The sequence below is a fragment of the Apteryx mantelli genome, chromosome 4, assembly GCF_036417845.1.
Source record: "Apteryx mantelli isolate bAptMan1 chromosome 4, bAptMan1.hap1, whole genome shotgun sequence".
Classification (NCBI taxonomy): Eukaryota; Metazoa; Chordata; class Aves; order Apterygiformes; family Apterygidae; genus Apteryx; species Apteryx mantelli.
In genome coordinates, this window is record NC_089981.1 from 13,259,026 (window position 1) to 13,283,650 (window position 24,625).

Here is a 24,625-nt window from a genome sequence, read left to right on the forward strand (position 1 = left end):
ACGGTCCCCTAGGTGTTCAGGCCTGAAGGATGTTTCTATACAAGCCCAAAATAGCCAGGATGAAACTCATGCCTGCTGAGAATGGCCTCCCAGGAGCTGCCAGAATGCCCTGGAGTCCTGCAGGCTTGGCCTCAAGTCAAAGTGAGGGAAAAGACTCCCTGTAAGGTTCAGGGTCCCAAAGACATGCCCAACATCCTGGGTCACTCTTCCTCCCCGCGCTCTGCATGCTCTGCATAGCCATGCTCTGTGCACCATGTCCCCTTCCACAAGGGGGGACCATGTAATGAGAAGAGGCACTGGCATGGTGTGCAGACAAGGATCGCTCTCACCCAGCTCCCTGGTCCCCAGCACAGCCCTGCTCGGAAGGGGCACGTCACCAGCTGAGCTGCTCCCACCGCAGTGGAGATGCCCTGGCTCCGCTGGGGGCTGAGCACTGCTGCCCACCTCCCCTCAGTCCCCTCTGCAGGCTGCCCCACCCTCCCACACCTCCTCGCCAGCAGGGATTTATACAGCAGTCTCTGCAGCAGTGTCTCTGGGCACTTGGCTTCCTTCTCCGCACGTTGTTTTCTCTGCAAACGCTTGTCGGAAGGTGACTTTCCCAGAGCCGTGGAGCTGGTGGTGACGGTTGCTGCTGCCCAGGAAGTAAATGACCGGGTTGGTGCTGCTGTCCCAGAGAGATGAGCCAGGGACCATCAAAAATGGGAATTTACCAATGTTTGGCATGCAATAGTAATGCTTTTTCACTACTTCTCCCTTCTTCAGACAGTCTCGCGATATAAAGAACACAAGAACTGTCTGTCCAAAGTTATAGCTTGACTCTTGCACTGATGCTTTGCTTCCCAGCTGCATTCATGAGCAGCTCTAGTTTCATAGACCTTGCAGAAGATGCTCTACTGCTGCTCAGGGTCACACAGATTGAGAAATGGTCAGTCCTCTTCCATAATGCCTGCTGCTGATTTCACAACCTCCCTCAACACAGCTTCTCATTCCCCAAGGGTCCACTGTCACTGCAGAACCTCCCCTAGCACATTCCTCACTACCGAGTGTCCTCTTCTGACCTCAAAACCTCTCCCAGCACAAGCTGTCACCATGCATTGTCCCCTCCTACTTCACACTACCTGTTCTACTGTAGGGTCTCCTTGAACTCTCTAGCCAGCCTTATGACACCTCAGCAGCCACAATTCTGCAACCTCTCCTAGTGTTACCCTTCAAAACACGATGCCCGCTTCTGATGTCACAAGGTCTTTCAACACAGCTTAGCACCCACAGTATTACCTGCCACTTCATACTGTCTTTCAGCACAGTCCCTCACCACACCTCAGGCACTTCTGATTTCACAAACTCCATGAAGACAGCCCCTGGCCATGTAGCATTCATTTCAAGTTTCACAACTTCCCTCCACACCGTGCCTTGTCCCCATCCTGCCCATCATCAAATTCACAACACACATTCACCATGGCTCTATCAACAAACCCCTTGCCAGTATTCACCATCCAGCTGCAAAACCTCGTTCATCTCACCATGCACAGTCCCTCCTTGTCCAAATCACAGCTCCCCTGAGCGTGACCTGCTGCCATAGTGGTGTCCAGAGCCAGGTGCCAAGGTAAGTGGAATGAAAATGGAGAACAGACCTTTCTCCTTTCCTGGCACTAAGCGCACCCCTACGGGGAATTATTTTGCAGCAGGAGGTAGCAGCAATTCTCCATTTGGACTTGTGCATTAAGTCACTTCTGGTAGTCCATTTGGCTAGGGAAACAAAAGGACATGAATGTGATGCTAGCCAAGTTGCTGCCATGTGTGCCACTGGGTACAGAAAGTGGCAGGCTGGTTCATACTAGGTTAGCAGGCCAGATGCTATTGGCCTGATCTCTCGCTTCTGTCATCTGTTGGTCCTCTTCCTTTCCCAAAGACTGTAAGACTTTGTTTACCTTCTTACCCAATACTCTTGTTTCCTGTAGTGACTACTGTTAACCCTCATTAAGCTGCCCAAGACTCCAGGCGACAGTAAAAGGACATTTAAGTTAGGGGACTATTTTCACCAAGGCATTTCTTTACCAGTATTTATTCTCATTAACTGTAGGATTTCTGTTTTCACTGTGGAGATCGCTGGCATTCTGTGCAGAGGAGATGGAGACATTAACTATGTTGCTATCAGGCCATTCCACATTTCCAGAAATTTCAGCAAAACAAAGCAAAGGACAGTAGCTGAGACAATGTCTTTCCTGACATCCGTGAGGCATAAGCTACAAATACACAGTAGAGTTGAGAGAAACGATGAATTTGACTTGGGCCTTGTTGAGATGATATGCTGCTATAAATCAGCATGTCTATTTGCTTCGTTTGTTTCATTTCATAGGTTCACCTTTGACTGCAGCTGCTCAGGTTAAGAAAGATGGGGCCCATCATGACAGTGAGAGAAAATATCTAGATTACAAATGGACTGTTTTAGCATTCACAATGCTAGGAAGCCAGAGCAGTGGACCTAATGGCCCTTTACACATGGGAAATCCATACAACTATCAGCTTGGAGTAAGGAAGAACTCCGAGAAGCGTTAGCTGGATAGTTCCATGCATATGCTTGTCCAGTTGAATATTCGGCTATTCCTTTGACTGTTATTTCTTATGGACAAACCCTGAAATGCCTTTGTGATATCATTATAAAAGCATTGACTGACAACTGTTTCTTTAAAATATATTTACTTAAACTTTTCAGTCAAGACAGAACTCATTCTCCTCCTTTGCCCCTTTCTTTCACGCCTTCCCTTCACTAAGCCTCCACCCCTCCCTCCTGCAGCCCCAAGAGCCCTTCAGGTGGAAGATTTCCTGGGAGAGGGTTAAAGATTGGTACTTAAACGGTTTTCTTCTCAGCCCTTTTTGCAGCTGCTGGGGTATGAAAGCATCCTTCAGCACACCCAGGTCACATCATCCACACAGCCTATTAAACCACTTCTCACACAGGCAGGAAACATCAAGATACACTTGTGACACACGAAAGCAAGTAATACATTAGGTGGGATTGGATTATACACTAACAGCCACCTCCTAAGCAAGTTTTGGAAGCTTTCCAGAAGCCATTCTATGTTCTTTAAAGGCACTGTGCTCTAACACATTCATACCAGGGGAGACAGAAGTTGAGGAGATAAAGTTGTACAGCCCTTACACAAAAAAATTAGATCTCTAAACACAGGCGAGGTAAGTTTTGCAGCTTCTCTGGCTTCTCGCTTTGCTGCACTTTGTTTGATTTGCTTTGCTTTCCTCTTCCTTTTCCTTTCTTCTTGCACAAATGTGAAAATACAGAAAGGAACTTCCACTGAAGTTATCAACTGTCTCTAGTTGTCTTTGGCTAGAATCATATACAGAGCTAGTTCTACAGCCGCAGATTAGACTGCTTTGATATTATTCTTTTGTTTCCCATAACCACCTGAGATTTTAGGGAAGAATGCATGCAGTAAGGAGATGGTGCAATTTCTCACCCTTTTTGAGATGTTAAGAGTACACATGAGATTCATTTTATTTTGCAGCTGATTGCATTATGTCATATAGCTCAGGTCTACCCCTGCAAAGGCACTTGAAGAGATAAGCCATAACTGGTGGGAATCCTCTACTGAATTAGTCATTCTAGTAATCCTCTTGGAGTCAACAGTAAGAAACGGGTACCGGCAGCACATGATTCATCACATCTACAAGTAGACTGGTCAGGTGTAATATGCCTAGCTTAGGTACAGGTGCCTACCTGGCTTAGGTCGATGAGATGAGATCAGACAGATGGGTAGTTTGTTAAATGCAGTTTGGTGGTGATGGAAAGGACCTTATCAAGCAAGATACATAGTCAAGCTGTCTGAATTGTGAATCGGTCCTTTTGTAGATGCACACCTTGTTTTTAGCTCAGGAATTTGCCATCTGCTGGCATTCAGGCATATAGTTTCCCCTGACCATTTCTCTCTTGGTCACTCCTTTCTGACTGCCTAAATATGGCCCTGTGATTGCTGTGGTATGCTTCCAGTGATGCTCTGGCTTGGATGGAGCCCAGCTATTTCTTTTCGACTGGGTACTGCACAGCCATAAAGGTGTGCTCATTTCATCCCTGTCATTTATTTTGTTGAGAGGTCTACGTCGTTGCTCAGTAGAAGGAAGAGGGGTAGAAAGGATCACGACTTGGTAAGACGAGGGAGAAACTGACCTCCCGTTGTTCTTACTGATCCTTTTCCTTGTAGAAATATCTGAAGGGGAACCATCCATGTAAATTTTACCCTTCTGCTTGAAAAACTTTCATCTAGTGTAAGTACAACTGTAAGCATAGGAAAAGTCCCTACCTTTGCCCACTTCCTCTCTCGGCTTCACTTTGTGGGTTTGAAAGTAATCTTGGCTTTTCTCAGTTTCAGTGTTTCCTGTGGATGCTTCATCACTTTGTGCCTGCCTGAGAATTTCTGATTATGCTGCAGATGGAAGTAGTTGGTAGATAACTTGGCTTAACTGAATCATTCTGCCGATTTGCTCACAGATCACCAAGACAAATGAGAAGACCTGGTTGTGATGGAATTCTGCAGGACTTAAAATGGTGCATTTTAACACCAGCTGACGGGGAATGTTTTGATCCTAGAAGGAAGCCCATACAGTGGATATTTTTATTAAAAGAGTGCCTGCTTTTGGCTGACCTTAAACTCTCTGTGAAGAGTTTAATCTGGTGGTTCCCAGACTTCTTTGACCAAAGGAACTCTGGTGGTCTGGGTGCATAATGGCAAGCTAGAGACGTTACACTCTTCTAAAGATGTAGGCTACTCATTTATTAGTGACACGTAATGCTCGATGGGTTGTAGCTGGAATGCAGGGTGAACCAAAGAAGTCCCATGTTTATGCTGGAATGTGACCTTGTCTCGAATGAGAAACTGTATGGATGTAGAAATGCCTAGGGACAAGGAGCTCAGCCATAACCTAAAACAGGTGGATGGCATTCCAGAAAGCTCTGCGCTACTTTCAGGCACCAAAAGGGATTATTCTCTAAAGGTCATTCTAACCTGGTGGTGCTAATTTGCTTAAGCTCCTCATAGTGAGTGGAGGAAAAAAGGGTTCTGCAAAGGACCCTAATTCAGCCATTCTGAATCAGCCTATAGAGAGACTTATACTGGCTGTTGAAGGAGTTTAGTTAGACTAGCTTCATTAAGCTAAGTTAACCCTTGAAAGGATCACGCAGAGTGTATCAAAAATCATACTAGGTAAAATCAGTACAACGCTGGGACAGAAGATCTCACAAGAGTCTTTCATTCTTCCTTCCTCTGATAGAAACAATGCTGAGATTTAGAACAATGTGAAATACTACAGTAAGTCATATGTGCAATTTTTTTCCCCTCCATGATAGATAACCTTCCCAGAACTCATTTTTCAGCCTGTGACATTTCATATTTACGTTTCAAAATGTATAAACACAAGAGAGTGCTTTTCCCTGCCTGTGGGTACATTTCCCTTCTAAACAAGAATTCAAAGATCATGTGTACTTATAAAGCCAATCATCATTCTGAGCAATATTTCCAGGTATTCTTAAAGACACCCATTTTACAAAGATTGCTGTCAGGGACTTTGTCTCCCCTGAGGGCAAACATGCTGCATTATCTGCCTTGTAGTGCCCAAGGTGAACCTGTCTGGCCTTGTCCTTAGTGCATGGAAGGCTACCAGCCATGGAGCCAGTCCTTCAAGATCCTGGAGGACCAGGATTAAGGAACATATCACAGAGTGCACCTATCTCTGTGCCGCCAAAGCCAGGGCAGAAGCTTTGTACTGTGGAGAATTAAATAGCCGTTAAAAAAAAATACATGACAGAAACTAAACACTTCAAAAGCTTAATACTAATGCTATATCTTTCTTGGTTTGTATCCACTTCTGATATAGAACTCATCATTAATAATGAAAAAATGCTGATGAATCATGTGTCTGTCTTTATTTTCCCAGGTGTATAAGCTGTATATTGCATATTGCCACCCAACTGATCAACATGGAGAATGTAAGCAGTGTGAAGGAATTCATTCTTCTGGGCCTTTCAAAGAACCAAGGGGTGCAGAAAATATGTTTTGTGGTGTTTTTGTTCTTCTATATTGTTGTTGTGGCAGGAAATCTGCTCATCGTTGTCACTGTAGTTAGCAGTCAGCGTCTGAACTCCCCCATGTATTTCTTTCTCTGCCACCTGTCCATTGCAGATCTTTGCCTCTCTTCTGTCACAGCTCCCAAAATGATTGCTGACTTCCTGGTTGAGAAGAAAACCATTTCCTTTGTGGGTTGCATGGCACAGCTATTTGGGTTACATTTCTTTGGCTGCGCTGAGATCTTCATCCTCACAATGATGGCCTATGATCGCTACTTTGCCATATGCAGACCCCTGCACTACACCACCCTCATGACCAGGCGTGTGTGTGGCTGGATGGTGATGGGTTCATGGGTGGGGGGCTTTGTGCAATCCCTGGTGCAGACCCTCATAACTGTTAGCCTCCCTTTTTGCAGCCCCAACAAAATTGACCACTACTTCTGTGACGTCCATCCCCTACTACAACTGGCCTGTACAGACACCTATGTTGCAGGCATCATTGTCGTTGCCAACAGTGGAATGATTGCTTTGGTCTCTTTCTTCATCCTGGTCACGTCCTACATTGTCATTTTGTTTTCCTTGAAAAGGCGAACGTCCGAAGCGCGGTACAAAGCCCTCTCCACCTGTGGGTCCCACATTACTGTGGTGATTCTCTTCCTTGGGCCATCCACATTCACCTACACACGCCCATCCAGCAGTCTCTCGGAGGACAAGAGGTTAGCTGTGTTTTACACTGTCATCACGCCCATGCTGAACCCACTCATCTACACACTGAGAAATGAGGAGATGAAAAGTGCCATGAGAAAACTGTGGAATAGAAAAGTCTGGAGTGAAAAGGGTGAGGTGTAGAACTGTGGTAACATTTTCTCAGGAGCTGAGAAAATCAAGTCTCTCTCACTATAATTCCATTTTGGAAAATTTACTGAAAGCTCCCTTTTGAAGAAAAGCTTGGTTTTAGCTGTTGCAGTAATTAGGAAGACGCTGAAAGTTCATGTTTTGATTGGAATGGCATTGTAAACTCTGTGACTAGCAGGGCTTCCCTTTATGTTCTCTTTTTGAATAGCACAGGCGCAGGACCGGGGCTTCCAAGCACTGCTGAGACACCAGCAAATAAAGAAATGAATGCTATCAAAAATATTAAAATGTGTTCCAGGCAGAGCATCCCATTAGTCCGAGCTCTCCCGGGTGTAAACTTTCCGTCAGACAAACTCCATCTACTCTGTAATCTACTCAGCTAGGAAACGATGGCCCAAGGTGTCTGCAAGGCTGTTGGTCCCCTGCTGCTGGAAGCAATTGTACCAAAGGCTTCCTTCCCCTTTACTTTGGAATAAATGCCTTCTTAGGAGTACTGCATTGTCATATGCTGAATCCACGGGTTAGCAATTAAACTGCTGATATTAGATGCTGGTTGGGTCATTTGCTGATGCAGATGATATGAGGAGAAGCTTCTCCCCTTCCCATTCCAGTGCAGCAACTCTCTGCCTTTCTGCAGTAGTTCACCTATCATTAATGCCCTCCTTCCTGACCATCCCCTCTGCCCTTCATCTCTGCCTCAGATTTTGCATTTTACTGTTTAGACTAATAGAGAATCAAAGATCCAAGTGAAAGATAAATTGCTCACTGTAGGAAATTGTCGCCACCAAAGGACGCATTGGGGGGCACAATTTTATGTGTTAATGAAAAAAAAGAGTTATCTGGGAATAATTCCTGTACGCAGGATAACTCCTAGCCCAACAGGGCACATCTACAGGCCCATGCCAAGGAAGAAACATGTATTCTAAGGGAACAGCTGGAGCAGCTACTCCTGCAGGAGGGAAGAGAAGAAATGTGAAGATGGAAGATTAAATCATCTCAGAGCCAGTCACAGCTGCCACAGGGAGGTTAGTTGTAGCAGCTAAGCTTCTCCACAAGAACGAAGGAGCCACGAGGAGCCACGGGACCCTGACTCTTACCTTGCCAGGAGGAAAAGAGCAAATGAGCTGCGTGAGGGAGAAAGACATCTGTGTAATGCACTCTGAAAGTAACTAAAGCACTTTCTTTTTTCTTCCTTCACTTCATGTTCCCTATAAACACTGGCTTGCACTTGTGTTGCACCTTAACATGGCTTAAGTGTGATTCAAGATAAGAAGGTGTTCCCTGCACAGGAGAGCGGCAGATCTACAGACCAAACCCTGGGACAATGTCAGAAATGCTCTGGTTCCCCGAATGTCCTCTGCTCTATGCAGGGGGTGGCAGAGTGGGTTCCCGTTTCACAGGCATGCACCAGTATACTGCGGACGTCTCAGTGTCTTCTCCTCACCGTGGTGGGTTATGTGGATGGCAGCCAGCAGGACGGAACTGGGATAAATCCTGATTCTGAAGGCTTAGAGGGATAGTGTCCCTCAGGCCTGGGCCAGCATGTCCCTCACCCAGCATTCACACTCTGTGGGCACAGCTAAAGGTGGGACCATCCCCACCTATTTGTAGCAGTCTAAATTCTTCATGCAATGAAGGACAGTTGTCTAGCTCAGCACCATTGTCAACAGAGAGGGACAGGCGCCTCCAGAGGTTGGTCTGTCTCACCCGGGGTGGGGCAGGTAGAAAGATAGATGGGGCCCACTGACCCCCTTCATACTGAAACTGCTGAGGGGTTAGGGCACACGACCAGTTCAAGCTAAGGCTTATAATTTAAAAACTGTTTTTGTTTTGTTTTTTAATGTTTTGGGGAAGAACGCCATGATTTTTCTGATTTCTCTTCCGGCTGCTGGATGCTAGCAGGCAACAGCTGGACCATAGCTTATGGAAGGCATCAACAACAACAACAACATTCAATTCCTCTACACATTGGCCCATGAGCTTCAGCCTCTGCAGCAACAGAAAGATGACAACTAGCAGGACCAAAAGGCTACATTTTCCTGAGACGTGTAAAATCCTTCTTTAGGGTGCCATAGATGACCACAGGGACACAATCTTTGCTAGAGTTATGCACAGCTTTAAGGAGAGGAAGTCAGGGGAAATAACAGCCCTAACAGGCTTGCAGTGAAATGCAAAGGGAATCCGCAAGACCTCTTTCCATCCCCCTTTGACTGGAAACCTTATGCAGAGGCAGGAACCTCTCACCTGTCTGAGATTAATTCTGTCACTTTCAGCTCAATAAAGATTTCAACTCCTTCTGCCAACTGAGGGACAGCATTTGTAAACTCAGCCAGAAGGGATAAAACATCGTTTAGCGCTAGAACACCTATCCTTAGAGCTAGCTTAGTTGAATTGATAAAAGGATTCCAAAACCTTTCCCAACTTTCTCATCTCCCAGAAATGATTGGTCATTTATTCTCAAAATCACATTGATGGCAGACATGTAGTTGGTAAGTCACCATCTTATTCCATCATTCTTTTAAGTGAAAGAACATTGCAGCTTGATTAACTTTCAGATTATGTCCAATGTCCTTAAAATAACTACCAGTTCACTCAGTTGCCTCAAGTGGATTGATGATATGCGGAGATGAAAAGCAGGAATAAGTTCTTGTTACTTCACAATGGTAGCAAAATTAGAAGTCAATCTTTTCTGCATTGCTGTAGTTTTTTCATGTTTCCAGGCAGAAGGGGAAAAAAGGAGGTAGTAATGAGTGACAGAAGAGGGAGATTTAACAGAAGAGGGACAGTTACTTTCCCTAGTGTTTGGGGGGCAAAAACACGGGTGTCTCTTCTCCAAGATTTCCTTTCCAGAACTTCAGGTTCTGTGTGTTGCACTGGAAGAGGCTACTCCTTTCAAATACTGAAGACGTAGCAGAAATGGCCGTAAATTCAAATCATATTTCTTTTCTCCTCTTGAATATCTTTGAAAGCTTTTTCTCATCTTCACGGACTGGTGGTTTTCCTACATGAGCAAACATTCCTAAAAGAACAGAGAACTGCAATTCTGTGCCACGCACTCCTCAGGCAGGAGTCCTGTTTGTGCTTGGAACTTGCAAGTTAAGAGTCAGGATTCCTCCAGCTTTCAGCAGCAGAGGAACACAGTCTTTCAAGATAGAAGTTGCAGATACAACCAGTTAAAAGTCCACCTAAAAGCACTTCTAACAATTAAGTACCTTTCTGAATCTCACCCTTGGAAGCGGATCAAATCTTCCTTGGAAGTCCTACTCTTTGTACCAAGGTTTTGATAAATTCTCCCCAAACAAAGTTCTCTTTCTAACAAGTCTGCTGAAGTTTCTCTAATATGACCTAAAACTCTCCTCAGAGCATCCTTCACCTCCTTATTCCTTTAGGCTGTAGCTGATAAGATTCAGCACTGGAGTCACCACTGTAGAGAACAGAGAGGCCCATTTATCTCAGTCCAATGAGTAGCTGCATATTGGGCTACTGTACATAAAAACGGTGCTGCCATAAAACAAGAAGAGAGCTCTCAGATGGGAAGCACAGGTGGAGAAGGCTTTGCATCTGCCCTTGGAGGAGTGGATCCTCAGGGTGGTGGAGATGAGGTAGATGGAGGAGATGAGAATTGCCAGAGATGTGAAGATGCCACGAAACACACCAAAAATGTGAAGTACCATCTCTTTGCTATAGGTGTCAGAGCATGAAAGCTGGATCCTAGGGGGATGTCACAGAAATAATGACCGATAACACCAAAGTCACAGAAAGAGAATGTGAAGGTGGAGATAGTTTGCGCAAGTGTGTGGACAAAGCCAGTGAAAGAGGAGATGATTACCATCTGTGCACAGGCTTTTGAGGACATGACAGTTGCATAAAGAAGAGGGTTACAGAGAGCCACATGCAGTCATATGCCATTACTGCCAGCAGGAGACACACAGCACTAGCCATGAGGAGACAAGTGAACAGCTGTGCCACACAGGCACTGACTGAAGTGGCTCTCCTCACTGCTGAAGAGTTCACCAGCAACCTTGGGGAGATAGCTGAGGAGTAACAGAAATCCACAGGAGCCAAGTTACTGAGGGAAAGGTACACAGTGTGTGAAGCCGGGGGATCAACCTTCATCTACATGATCCTTCCAAGATTCCCTATTAATGTGCTTAAAAAAAGCGGGTTACCTTCACCTCTTGGCTTTCTGTTAGTCCAGAGAGGATAAACTCAATGGCCACACAGTGATTCCTCTCAGGCATGTTGCTAGCACACTCATGTTATCTCCCGACAAGAAACTGGTTCAACACCTAGAAGTAATGGGAAACTGGCAACACACAATTGATTGTCTCAGTAGCCACAAGGAAGTACGGCGCATTTTCATCATAGCTTCTGACTAGACTTCTTTAATTATGCATTGAAATGACTTGTGATACAAGGGAGTACTGTTCCTATTTTTCAGGTGAGAAAAGAAAGCGCAGAAAGATAAAATAATTTATTCAAAAGGCAGCAGCAGCACTGTGAAACACAAGTCCTAGTCTGGCACTACAATGGTTTTTGTGTGACCTCTTTTAGTGTGCCTTTTTTAAGGAAAAAAGTCTGCTTTTCTTGAGGACATCTATGGAGCACTCTTCTCCCCTCACTCGTGGCCACGGTTGGGTGTACAGGATCATCCAAATGGCCCACTCCAAGGGCAATGGCCCGCTTGTTCCTGAAGATACATGGTCTTGACACTAGTTCAGACATCATTCTTCCTGTATTGCAATCACCAATACATTTTTTGCCTACTAGCTAACTCCCCGGGCATTGGTAGCAGGGTAGTTAGAGCTCAGTATGGGCCACAAAGTCCATTAACAGGGCAAAGCAGCCCCCATTCAGCCTTGCTGAAATAGGAATATAATGGTTAGGCTGCAGCTGTGCCAACTTGCTAAGACCTGCCTTAATTACATGGACCTCCACCACCCTGACCTTTGGGACTGCAACTTGTAAACATACAAATAACACATCCACATCCTGCCAGAAGAAAGTAAGAGTTTCCTCTCTTGAAAGAAATGCTGGCAAGCATTAAATGGCACCAGCAGCAGGAAAACCCAGCTTTGCATCTTCCCAAAGAGGAGCAGATACCACAAGATCCTCCAGGTTTGGCTGAGAAAGGATTTCTCATTTGCTTGCATCCCTGTTGTCAAGGAAAAGTGGCCATCTTCTGCTCAGGAATAAATTGGGAAGAGTCACCAAATGAAATACTTTCCATTTAGAGGGTGAAAAATCTCATGCTAAAAGGGAAGGAATCCTGAACAAGAAGGGAATCAGTCATCCCTGTAAAGGGTCTACCAGCTTCACCTCACATGAAAAATTATTGTTAATCTATTGGAGGTTAGCAGTAACCTGGCTGACGCTCTCAAAGCGGAGTTCTTATCACGTGGGTGACTGAATGGAGGTTTCAGTTCTTGCTGAGGTCTGTTTCTAGCATAGGCTTCAAGGTATTGCATAGGTACAAAACTATTCTCTTACTGACCTGTTTCATCCAGAAAGGCAAGAGTATCTACTCTGTACTGTAGATACTGTCTATACTGTAGATACCAAGCCAGTTTATTCCCTGCTTGAGCCAAATCTTCAGAAGTACTTGCCCTTTTCAAGAAGCAGACAGCAGGATTAAAACCAGCCTATAATGGTTAGGTACACAGTTTAAGTGAGCAAAATGCTTACCCTGCTTAGATGCACAAAAGACCAGACTGCCTTTACACACTGAGTTATCTTTGCATAGCTGGCTGTTGTTTATCTCCAACCTACCAAACACTTTCTGCCCTAAAGCACAGCAACTAGCCTAGTTAATTCTCAGAAAAGGGCTTCAATGAGCTTGCTACCGACATGTTACTCTATTTCACGGACTACTTGGGAAACTGAAGGAGGAAATTTCCCTCTCCTGCCCCAACGTGAGTGATCAAACACCGGATTAGGTGCAAATTTGTAGAATCTCCATCTGTGCTGACATTTAAAATTCAGCTGGATCGGGCCGGAGCAATCTGATCTGACTGAAACTGCTCTGAGGAGGAGGTTGGACTTGATGACCTCCAGAAATCCTTCCCAACCTAAATGATTCTATGATTCTATCTGCAGATTGAAAATGATCTTTTTCATCTCTAAAATGAAGAAATAGGCCTACCTTCCTTGCATGAAGGTGCGAGATATTTTATGCTGTATTGTTGCAGAAATAAACTCTTATTTCAAAAGCTACAAACTTATGAGGCCTTCTACAGACAGCTGGAAGTAGCCTCACGATCCCAGGCCCTGGTTCTCACGGGAGACTTCAACCACCCTGTGATCTGCTGGTAAGACAGCACAGCTAGGCACAAACAGTCCTGGAGATTCCTGCAGAGCATTGGTGACAACTTCTTGACACAGGTGGTGGAGGAGCCAACAAGGAGAGGTGTGCTGCTGGACCTCGTACTAACAAACAAAGAAGGACTGGTGGAAGATGTGAAGGTCGGGGGCAGCCTTGGCTGCAGTGACCATGAGATGGTGGAGTTGAGGATCCTGCAAGGAGGCAGCAGGGCACCAAGTAGGATCGCAACCCTGGACTTGAGGAGAGCAAACTTTGGCCTCTTCAGGGACCTACTTGGAGGAATGCCATGGGTTAGGGCCCTAGAAGGAAGGGGTGTTCAAGAGAGCTGGTTAATATTCAAACATCACTTCCTCCAGGCTCAAGAGCGGTGCATCCCTGTGAGTAGGAAGTCAAGCAAAGGAGGTAGGAGACCTGCATGGATGAGCAAGGAGCTCCTGGCAAAACTCAACCAGAAGGAGGAAGCATACAGAAAGTGGAAAGGAGGACAGGCCACTTGGGAGGAATATAGAAACATTGTCAGAGTATGCAGGGATACGACGAGGAAGGCTAAGGCCCATTTGGAATTAAATCTGGCAGAGGATGTCAAGGACAACAAGAAGGACTTCTTCAAAGACATCAGTAGCAAGAGGAAGACTAGGGAAAATGTGGGCCCTTTGCTGAACGGGGAGGGTGCCCTGGTGAGGAAGGATGCAGAGAAGGCAGAGTTACTGAATGCCGCCTTTGCTTCAGTCTTTACTGCTCAGGCCAGCCCTCAGGAACCCCAGACCCTGGAGGCAAGAGAGAAAGTCTGGAGAAAGGAAGACTTTCCCTTGGTGGAGGAGGATCAGGTTAGAGATCATTTAAGCAAACTTGGCACCCACAAATCCATGGGCCCCGATGGGATGCACCCACGAGTGCTGAGGGAGCTGGCGGATGGTATTGCTAAGCCACTCTCCATCCTCTTTGAAAGGTCATGGAGAACAGGAGAGGTGCCTGAAGACTGGAAGAAAGCCAGTGTCACCCCAGTCTTCCAAAAGGGCAAGAAGGAGGACTCAGGCAACTACAGGCCAGTCAGCCTCACCTGCATCCCTGGAAAGGTGATGGAGCAGCTCATCCTGGAGGCCATCTCCAAGCATGTGGAGGACAAGAAAGTGATCAGGAGTAGTCAGCATGGCTTCGCCAAGGGGAAATCATGCCTAACCAATCTGATAGCCTTCTGTGATGGAATGACTGGCTGGGTAGATGAGGGGAGAGCAGTGGATGTTGTCTACCTAGACTTCAGCAAGGCTTTTGACACTGTCTCCCATAGCATCCTCATAGACAGGCTCAGGAAGTGTGGGTTAGATGAGTGGACAGTGAGGTGGATTGAGAACTGGCTGAATGGCAGAGCTCAGAGGGTTGTGATCAGTGGCGCAGAGTCTAGTTGGAGGCCTGTAGCTAGCAGTGTCCCCCAGGGGTCAGGACTGGGTCCAGTCTTGTTCAACTTCTTCATCAGTGACCTGGATGAAGGCACAGAGTGCACCCTCAGCAAGTTTGCTGAGGATACAAAACTGGGAGGAGTGGCGGCTACACCAGAGGGCTGTGCTGCCATTCAGAGAGTCCTGAAGAGGCTGGAGAGGTGGGGAGAGAAGAACCTCATGAAGTTCAACAAAGGCAAGTGCGGGGTCGTGCAGCTAGGGAGGAATAACCCCATGCAGCAGTACAGGTTGGGGGCTGACCTGCTGGAAAGCAGCTCTGTGGAGAAGGATCTGGGAGTGCTGGTGGACACCAAGTTAAGCATGAGGCAGCAATGTGCCCTTGTGGCCAAGAAGGCCAATGGTATGCTGGGGTGCATCAGGAAGAGTGTTGCCAGCAGGTCGAGGGAGGTGATTCTCCCCCTCTACTCAGCCCTGCTGAGGCCACATCTGGAGTGCTGCGTCCAGTTCTGGGCTCCCCAGTACAAGAGGGATGTGGCACTACTGGAGCAAGTGCAGCGAAGGGCTACAAAGATGATTAGGGGATTGGAGCATCTCTCTTATGAGGAAAGGCTGAGAGAGCTTGGCCTGTTTAGCTTGGAGAAGAGAAGGCTGAGAGGAGATCTTATCAACGTGTACAAGTATCTGAAGGGAGGGTGTAGAGAAGATGGGACCAAACTCTTTGCAGTGGTGCTGAGTGACAGGACGCGAGGCAACGGGCACAAACTGAAACACAGACGCTTCCATCTGAACATGAGGAAAAACTTCTTCACTGTGAGGGTGACAGAGCACTGGAACAGGTTGGCCAGAGAGGTTGTGGAGTCTGCTTCTCTGGAGATATTCAAAACCCGCCTGGACGCGATCTTGGGCAACTGCTGTAGGTGACCCTGCTTGGGCAGGGGGTTGGACTAGATGATCTCCAGAGGTCCCTTCCAACCTCAACCATTCTGTGATTCTGTGAAACATTTCATGTACCTTCATAATAGCGAGTTGTTTCCTGTTCACTCCAAAGACATCTTACCTAAACAAATCAGAAGATTTATCTAAATAGAAAAACTTTAGGACTTCCCACTTGCAATAGAGCCCCTCCCTGCTCCAGATAAATGCCCAGATAAATGTTCTTTGCTTCGATGTTTGCAGAACTCTGCAATTCGGTACTGCCTTTGGAGCAACAGCTCATTCTTTTCCCTGTATGTTGCAGCTGACCTGCAGCCTGGGCGTTGTGAAACATTAGTGGAGTGACACGCTGAGAAACAACTTCAATATGAAATGTGATATTCTAACACTCAGCTTGCCGCTTTGGAATTCTTTCTTCAGAAAAATGGTGTTACTGAAGTACTTGGTGTACTTATGACTCTCGATGCAGTTTAATGTCTGTAAATTAGATCTCCTGCAAGACACCAGGCCTTAATCAGGAGTCTCAGCAGATGCACTGTAATGAAGAATCTTTCTGTGAATTAATCTCCCCTACCCTTGGTTAGGGGTCTAGCCAACATCTATTCTAGGCTCCCCCTATAGACAAAGGAAGCAATATCACCTTCAAAGGACAATTCACCCCATCTTCAGATAAGTGTGATAAGCAGAAGGAATCATCCTCTAAGGGTGTCTTTGTTGTCATTGATCATAGGACATGCCCATCTCTTTCCCTGCCCTTACTACTTTTTACTAGTGAAACTGATGACGTAAGTGTCCTAGCAAATTCAGTGAACCCTCGTCATGTCTGTCCCTATCAACTCACAAACAAAGCTTAACAAAGCTTTAGACTGCAAACTTTAATACAAATTTTTTTAATAATAATAAGACCATATTCACGTAAATAGCAGTACAGTGTAAGATATCAGAGGAATCAGTTCTGCTTATCTGACTCTGAAGAGCTGCAGTGCAACTCTGTGGAGTTTAAGTATGCCATCTGAAAGTGAATCCATCTCTGTTACTAATTATGATCAAACTTGATAATTCTTCTTCTAATTAAAATGCACAGTCCTGATACACAGTTAGCTGGTTTTTCCACAGAAGACTCCTGTTGTCTCTAATAACACATCTACCCTTGGACTCGTGCCCTTTGTTAGATAACCTCTTTGGCTCATGGACCATCTAGTTTCAGGCAGCCTGCTCATCTGTGGAGCAGATATTTTGCTGTGATAACCTGTTCATCTGTGGACCATCCAGGCTCAGATTATGTGTCCATCCATCGGGGTAGATTTTTCTTCAAATGCAGATAGAAAATTCTTCAAGTAGGTAATCGCTGGTGATTTGCTTAGAGTTCTGGTGCCTCTGCCTTAACACTGCCTTTGCATTTCCACCTAATCCCACATATAATTTTCTTGTAAGGTCCTTGAATAATTAACTCTTTTGAAGAAAAGAAAAATAATGGTCTATTGGAAGATGTTGACATAGATATCATGCTTTAGTAAACAGTTTGCCATTAACCTCTCTCTGTTCTTGCAATATCACTGGACACTTATTGAAATTACTTTACGATAAGATGATGAAGACAGCTGTTCTGGGAAGCTGAGGAGCCTTTGAGACATACGAACAAAGACCCTTCCCCTGATTCTGGCAGGAGTTTAAGGACATCTCTACCCGCCAGAAAAGCTAGCTTACTTGTGCTGCTTCGAGGGCTTAGAGGTTGTTCGACAAACTGTTGGCCTTCAGAGCAGAGAGCTGAATTGGGTTACTCAGCTGAAGAGTGATCTGCTCTGACTGTCCCTAGCAGGGAAAGTCATCAGTGGGGCTTAGGCAGGCAGAAATGTCCCAGGTAACGCAGCCTTGGTTAGACTGTGCTTACAGTGGCTGCTCATGTTGTGGAGTGGGGGCGACTCCTGGGACAATGAATGTGCAGTGCCATGTGTAAGATGATGAGTGAGGGAAGCTCGTCTGTCTGGGCTGCACCATGAGGTCTGCAATGTATTTGCATTGGACCGAGTCCTCTTCCAGACTGCATTAGACTGGCAATGTAATGGCTTCCAGAGTTCTCGTCTAGACTATGTGAAAGCCGTGGTGTTCAGGAGACAGCTGGGTTAAAAGTGGATCAACAGGAATTGCTTGTCTGGGTTATTTATCTTTCTTTCCTGCAGTCCTCTCTCACAGTTTAGTCAGGAATATCTGAAACCTCCATGGTATTCTAGGAAGCATGAAAATGTTTGCTTGCAGAAAATTTGTACTTCTAGATCCTGCCAGAGTTGCTCTGGGAACTGACTGGTTACTGCTTAATGACACCTGTCAGTCTTAATGATAAAGCTATGGCTATGGAAGAGTGGAACATATTTCTTCCTCAGACACTACGTTTACACATTAAGGGGTCTAAGTGGTTCAGGATGGGCAGAATGGGTTGCTCTGAGTGATGACCCCCAGTGAGAGGGAGTGTAGCTTTTTATGGGACCTTTACTTGCAGTCCTTCCTAAGGATAGGGAAAAATGGTCTTACACCCATTTGTCTAATAACTCTGTGTGTTGAGGCAGTGTTATAGCAGGTTCCGTTTCCTTCTCTGTGCTACTTCCCTGGCCAAAGCAGCTGAGACTGAAGTCTTTCTCTACTGAAGCCAGTGGCTTTTTGTTCTCTGCGAGCCAGCTCCCTGAGTCAGATGGAATGTGATCCAAAACCAGAACTCAGGGCAGCATTAAGCTGCATTAACGTGGACTTGAAATAATTCCATAAACCTGAGCTGGTCACTCTACACTCTTCCTGTAATTCATAGATAGAAATATAGACCTTTCAGGGGAGACAGAGACAGGTGTGATCAATCTCTCTTCCAAAACTATGGAGGCAAACAGACTTTTATTTGCCTTCATGAGCTATAGAAAGAGCCTACAAGTTTGGTTTATGCTTTGGCAGCTCATTAACAGAAGTCTAAACTTAAGTAAGATGAATCCCAGCCTCAGCATTTGTAAAAAATTCTTCTGTGTGCACATTTTTAGCCTGCGATGAATGTGAATTGGTTCAAGGATATTCACCCACAACAAAAGAGGGTAGGCTGTCCCTCAGGACCACCTGCTGTGTGGTAACTTTGTTCTTGCATGGAAGACTCGAGTCGCCCACATCACTAATGCTGTAAACAGTCTATGGTGCCTGATGAATGTGACCCACTATTGCTAAAAGGTTAATGATCACCTTCAGACTGTGAGTCAGGAAAAAAAAGACTACAAGGATGTATGAGGTAAGGGAATGGAAACAGAACATGGAGGCGATACTGCTGAACCGGTACTAGTTAGAAACAGTTGAAAACAAAGCTGGGATGTCTTCAAGGCATCAAACTTGAAAGTAAAAACTTAGGTGAAGATAATCACCGTCAAAAGTGTCAAAATTGTACTTTCTCACAGTAAAGCTGTAGCTCTTGCTATTACAGAAGAGTTTTTAATATTTATTTTTAATATTTAATATTTAATATTACTACTGTTTTCAGGGTCTGAGGGCACTAATAGGCCTTAATGGGCCTGATCATCCTCGCCTGAGGCAGCCACTGGCACCTCCTGCCCATGGGCCCAGGAGCCCCATTTAAGCTCAACCCTGGGCCTTCAGTTTCTGTCTGAGCTACCCTAGAGGAGCACTGATCTCCAGCTCAGCTCAGCTCAGCTCAGCGTGCAGACTCCATTGCTCTGGACCCTGCCCTGTGGACTGACTTCCCAGCTTGACCCTGCACCTATCTTGTCACTTTGGGCCTGCCAGTAGGCACTGGACTGTCTCTGTCCCTGGTTACCCTCACCAGGCCTGATCCTGGCTCTGACCCGCAGGCTGACTTCTCAGCTTGACCTCATACCTGCTTCATCACCAGGAACTCTCCTGGTCATCTGGACTCTTGGTTGAACTTGGCTACCACCTCTAGGTCTTCTCTGCCCACCTGGCTCAGGGCCAGAGGGACAGGCCCTGGCTGCAGCCTCCTGAGCTTATCATTCTACACATCCTGAATAGGGAAAAGGAAGGAAAAAATGGGCACTTCTATGGCATAACTCATCTCATCCTGTAGCAGATGTCTAAGATACTCACATGAACCATTCTGTAAAAACACCTGTTACTTTTTTTTTCCTCCCCCTCCCTATTGAGAAGAAACTAAGATGGAAGACAGTAACAAAGGCATGCTTAAAGGTATATCTCTAGGTGAGATGAATTCCATAAGCAGGCATATGCATGTAGAGCTACTCCAGATTTATTACAAATAAACCAACTATTCCTTCACTGCCATATTTATAACTGTGATACTAATATTTTTTTTTTTTTATTCAGAAAAAGATATTAAAGTCTGCTGGTTGGATTCCAACTCTTTCCAGCCAACTTTGATGGCATTCTACTAGACAAATGTCTGATAGAAAACACTCTTTGATTAATTCTGCTCATTCCTGCACCAAACCAAGCTCCATTCACACTCATAACAAACTGACTGTCTGACTAGTAGGTACATGGATGTATGAATTCATGAGCTGACTTTTGAAGGTGTGCAGGATATACAGAGTTACCTGTGAAGGCAGAAATGGATGGTCAGCATCTCTGGGGAAATTAAGGTTTCAAATGCATTTGTCTGCCTGGGATTACAATGATATTCCATAGTAGATGTCAGCTGCACTTAAACTCCACGACTATGAAAAGAGTTAAATTCATATCCATTTTCACTTATCATGTCTTTATTAAACCAAAGGTAAGTAACTGCAATTTGTTTGCACGGAAGAATACATCACTACAATCTTCTGCTGCTGTATCAATTCTATCAATGAATTGGACATACAAGCCACAAAGAACACGTGTGAAAATGAGGCTATTCTAGGATTCCTAGACTGTAACCTTCCAGTTCCACATTGTCCTGAAATGATGTTTTGCTAAATTTCAGTCTACTTTTAAATAGAAACAGACTTTATCTCTGTTATTTCAGTTTTGTATAACAGAGATGGTCTCTTTCCAAAATGTTGAGAAGATTTGGATTTATTCCACTCTTGGTAATACCCAGCACTCTGAAAAAGAAGGAGATCTGAACAGGCTTTTATCTATCTGGGCAGGTGGCTCTCCATGACCCGGGGTTACACTAATAGGATAAAAACACGAGAAACTGCTGGACATTACAGAGAGTGAAAGAGGCTTGTCAGGAACTCCCCATGGGTGAAGGATATTGAAAGACAGTGAAATAGGATTGCTGTCTTAGCAAAGTTGCTCAGGAAGGCTAGAGTTACCAACATAATCATATAAATAGCAAATACAGGTGTGAAACGAGCAAAACAGGAGTCAAAAGGGAAAGCATAGTTGGGAGGGGAAGAGAGGAAAGAGAAATATAAGCTAATGACATTAGGACTGCTTGTGGGTACCTGTTGATTAGTCCTGAATCTGATCAACACAGCCTGGAACAGGACAATAAGCTTGTATTTCTGACCATACCACAGGTGTCCAAGTTGCTTCTGCAGTCAAGGAAACCTGCACTGTTTCTCCTAACATCAATGAAGGGGTCACCCCGGAGGGCGCAGAGGATTTCTGCAACATCTCAGGGAATATACATCCAACGTAGAGGGAAAGGAGAGAGATTCCATGACTAATCCCTAAAACCACAAATTAATATGCTTCATATTCATACTCATAGGGTGAGGTAGGGAAGGGCATGTGGGTGGCAATCACAGCTGTTGCTCCTATATAAATGCCATTGTTAGCCACATCTGTGTTTTTTTCTGTAAAGGAGAAGAGGGGGAATTGTTCTCTAGTTGCTGAAAGCAAAGGTCTGTGGCAGTCCACCTGGGATGTGTATTGCCTAACAAATTCTTTAGCTTGGAAGTTATCCTTGGCAAGGTAGTGTTGTGACCAAAAAGCTTAGATGCCCTGAATGCCTAACTCGTAGTGCTTCTAGCTTTTAAAATTTTATCAAGAGGTCTTGCTTGGTTAGACTTGTTCTTTTTCAGTCTGTCTAGGGGTGTTCTGCTCCTGTTGATTTCCTTCAACTGTAGTATGCTTTTTCTTTTTTGAAGTGGAGATCTACAGGGTTGTGAAATTGTGGACTTGTTTATGTTCGATGAGTTCTCTGTAGGTCTCCTAATTTAGTCTTTTGCTCAAAGTAGGCCTAATTAGATTAAGACATTAAGGGTCTTATCCAGCTGGTTTTTCCCTGTCTCCAAGTATGAAGGTTTCACAGTCTCTCTAGGCTTCTGTCCCAGCGTTTTGTCACCCTCTGGATGAAAAATGTTTTCCTTGTTAACAAACTTGTTTGCATTGGAATTTTTCATCTTGTAAGCACCATGTGTAAACAGTGAGAGGGGGAAGCTAGTCTATTTAGTCTATGCCATGAGGCCTGGGCTATCTTTTAATAAGTCCTCTTCCAGACTGCCTTCAGGGGGCTATGTATGAAAGTGGGACCTCTCATTTCTGTTTCTCTGTGTGTCTAGTCACCATGTACTGAGTTCAAGGGAAAAAGTCTGTATGTAGGTGACAGAGCAGAAATATGCAGTACTACTACGCTTGCTAACATGTGTGCTATTTCCAGCCTGCCTTCCACCCCCATGTCTGATATGGGGAAAGAACTCCTCCTGCAAGGTACTGGGGAATTCAATAAATGCTTGTTACTTAAATTACTGCTTGCCTTGGTCAGTGAGGAACAGGACAATGAAGCTGAACCAGGTGTCTGGGTTACATAGCCCATGTCTTTTCTCTAGTCTTCTCTCCTCACTCAAGCTAGGAGAGAATATCTATGAGGCCTGATTCTTAGGCTTCCTTGAGTCCACATGCTGCATAATGCATGTATGTGATCTATTTGCTCTGTGGTGTGGTTTTCTTTTTTTTCTTTTTCTTTTTTTTTTCTCCAGGTGACTATTCCTATATCAGGACATAGGAACTGTCTCCTGAAGTCTGTGCCCATCTCATAGCACTACCACCAATGGCTTGCCTCAGTCATTTGGAGGTCCTTAACATAGACACCACTTGCTCCATCAGTCTGACTACCTGCAGGACCCTGTCATGATTCCCGGTGGCCACAGCTTGTGTAGAGCCTGCATCACCCACTACTGGGAGCCAGCGGTCAAGGACTTCAGCTGCTCAATGTGTCAGCATGTTTGTGCTCAGCAAGTCATGTACCCCAACCGGCAGCTGGCCAGCATAGTGGAGACAGCCCGGCAGTTGCCTTTTGTCAAGGAAAAGATGCAGAACGAGAAGCTCTGCTGCCGGCACCATGAGGTCATCAGTCTCTTCTGCAAGGAGGACCAGGAAGCCATGTGTGTGGTGTGTGCAGTCTCCCACGGCCATCTCGCTCATACAGGAGGGCCCCTGGATGAAGCCCTCAAAAAACACAACTAAAGCAAGTGGTATCTCCCGGAGGTACTGCTAGAAAGCATTTCCTTCACAAGGTTTGAGATACCTGGCATTCCACTCCAGTCTTTAAACTTCTAACCATCTCATCCTAAGTAAGGCAGTAGGGCAGTTCAGACCCACCAATACTTGTTAAGTCACAGGAATGCAGCAGAACAGTCTGGGAACAAGTGTTGCATCTCTAGTTTGACTTTGACGCTAAATATTTCAAAAGGGTGCTAGTGACCAGAGAAACTCTAGAGAAATTTGTATTCAAGCACCACAGTTTGGAAGCGGAGCCTAGGGATCAGAACATGAGTAGATTATGAAAGAGGATGTAGGGCCTCCCCAGTTCTGGGAAGGAGTTTAATCTAGGCATAAGAGCTGAGTGTAGGCCCAATGACTACTGGCTCCTACCCGCTCTAAGCAGCGAAGCAGAACTTATTAGTGGATTCCGCTCTTCTCTGCAAACAGGGAGGAGAAAGACAGTCCCTGCTACAGAAGGAGGAGGGTGCGTGCTGGGGGCTCAGGGTTTCGTTTCTATGATCCAGTAAAGAAACTGGAGTCTAATGGATAGAGCAAGGAGGAACGGGAACTAAGGCAGCTGTATGTAGAAATGTGCCTATACCTCATGGCCAGCTTGAGGTGAGACCACCCAAAACTACAGTAATGATTCCGACATCAGAAACTGATGTTACTGCTCACGGGCTCTCCATCTTGAAGCTGAAGAAACATTCCAGCAGCTGAGTGGGATGTGTGCTTCACCCTCTGAGGCAACCTCAACCAATTGAGCTAGCTGTGTTGGTGGCTAGAACCAACAGTCTGACAAATGTGCTTATTCACTTCACCCGACAGTAGATGCATAGTCAGCTAATTAGCTTTCTAGAATACTCCTGTGACTATACTGACATCTAGTGGAATTTAGGCATCTAATTCATCTAATTCATCTAAATGTAGATGTCTTAATCTTGGACAGAATCCCAGCCAAGGTGTCTGTACAAGTTGCATCCAAAATGTTGGAGGCATTTTTCAGGACCCCCCCCCAATTCTTTATTTTTTTTTTAGGAATCTCAACTTAGGATTCAATTAGTCATTTTCAGAGGCAGGAGGGAGTGTTAGAGCAAAATTTGTGATGTTCCACTGAGTAATTCCTGCTGTCCCATATCTGAGGGTGGAGTCAGAAGTTCCATTTTGATTCAGAGATACAGTAGGTTTCCTGGAAAGTTGCTCTGGTGATTGACTCCCTAGAAAAAATTAATCTATACAGTGTAGAACTATCTTGCTTTGACTCCTTGTCTGCACTTCTATCTGCTGTTCAGAAGCTAAATTTTGAAGGCAGAGGAATATTGTAGCCTGTATTGCTGCTGTACACACAGGTGTTCAGAACTTTAACCCAGAAACAGTGTAGTACCTGATGCAGATGTTCAGTCTGAATAGCCAGAGGATTGCTGGAATTTATAATTGACATCCTATGAAAGCAAAGTGCATGAAGTGACATGTCAGATCAACTGGTATATGATTCTCAACTGGTATGATCCAAGCCTTCTCAGTGCTGCTTCAGCATCTGATGCCTTGGACCATTTTGCCTGAGTAGAATCTCTTGCCCTTCCCTCTCCAGGATAAGCTACAAGCTTGCGTGGAGCATCTGGGCAGAAAAGCAAAGGATTTGAAGGAACATTTATCCATGGAGGAGAAAAA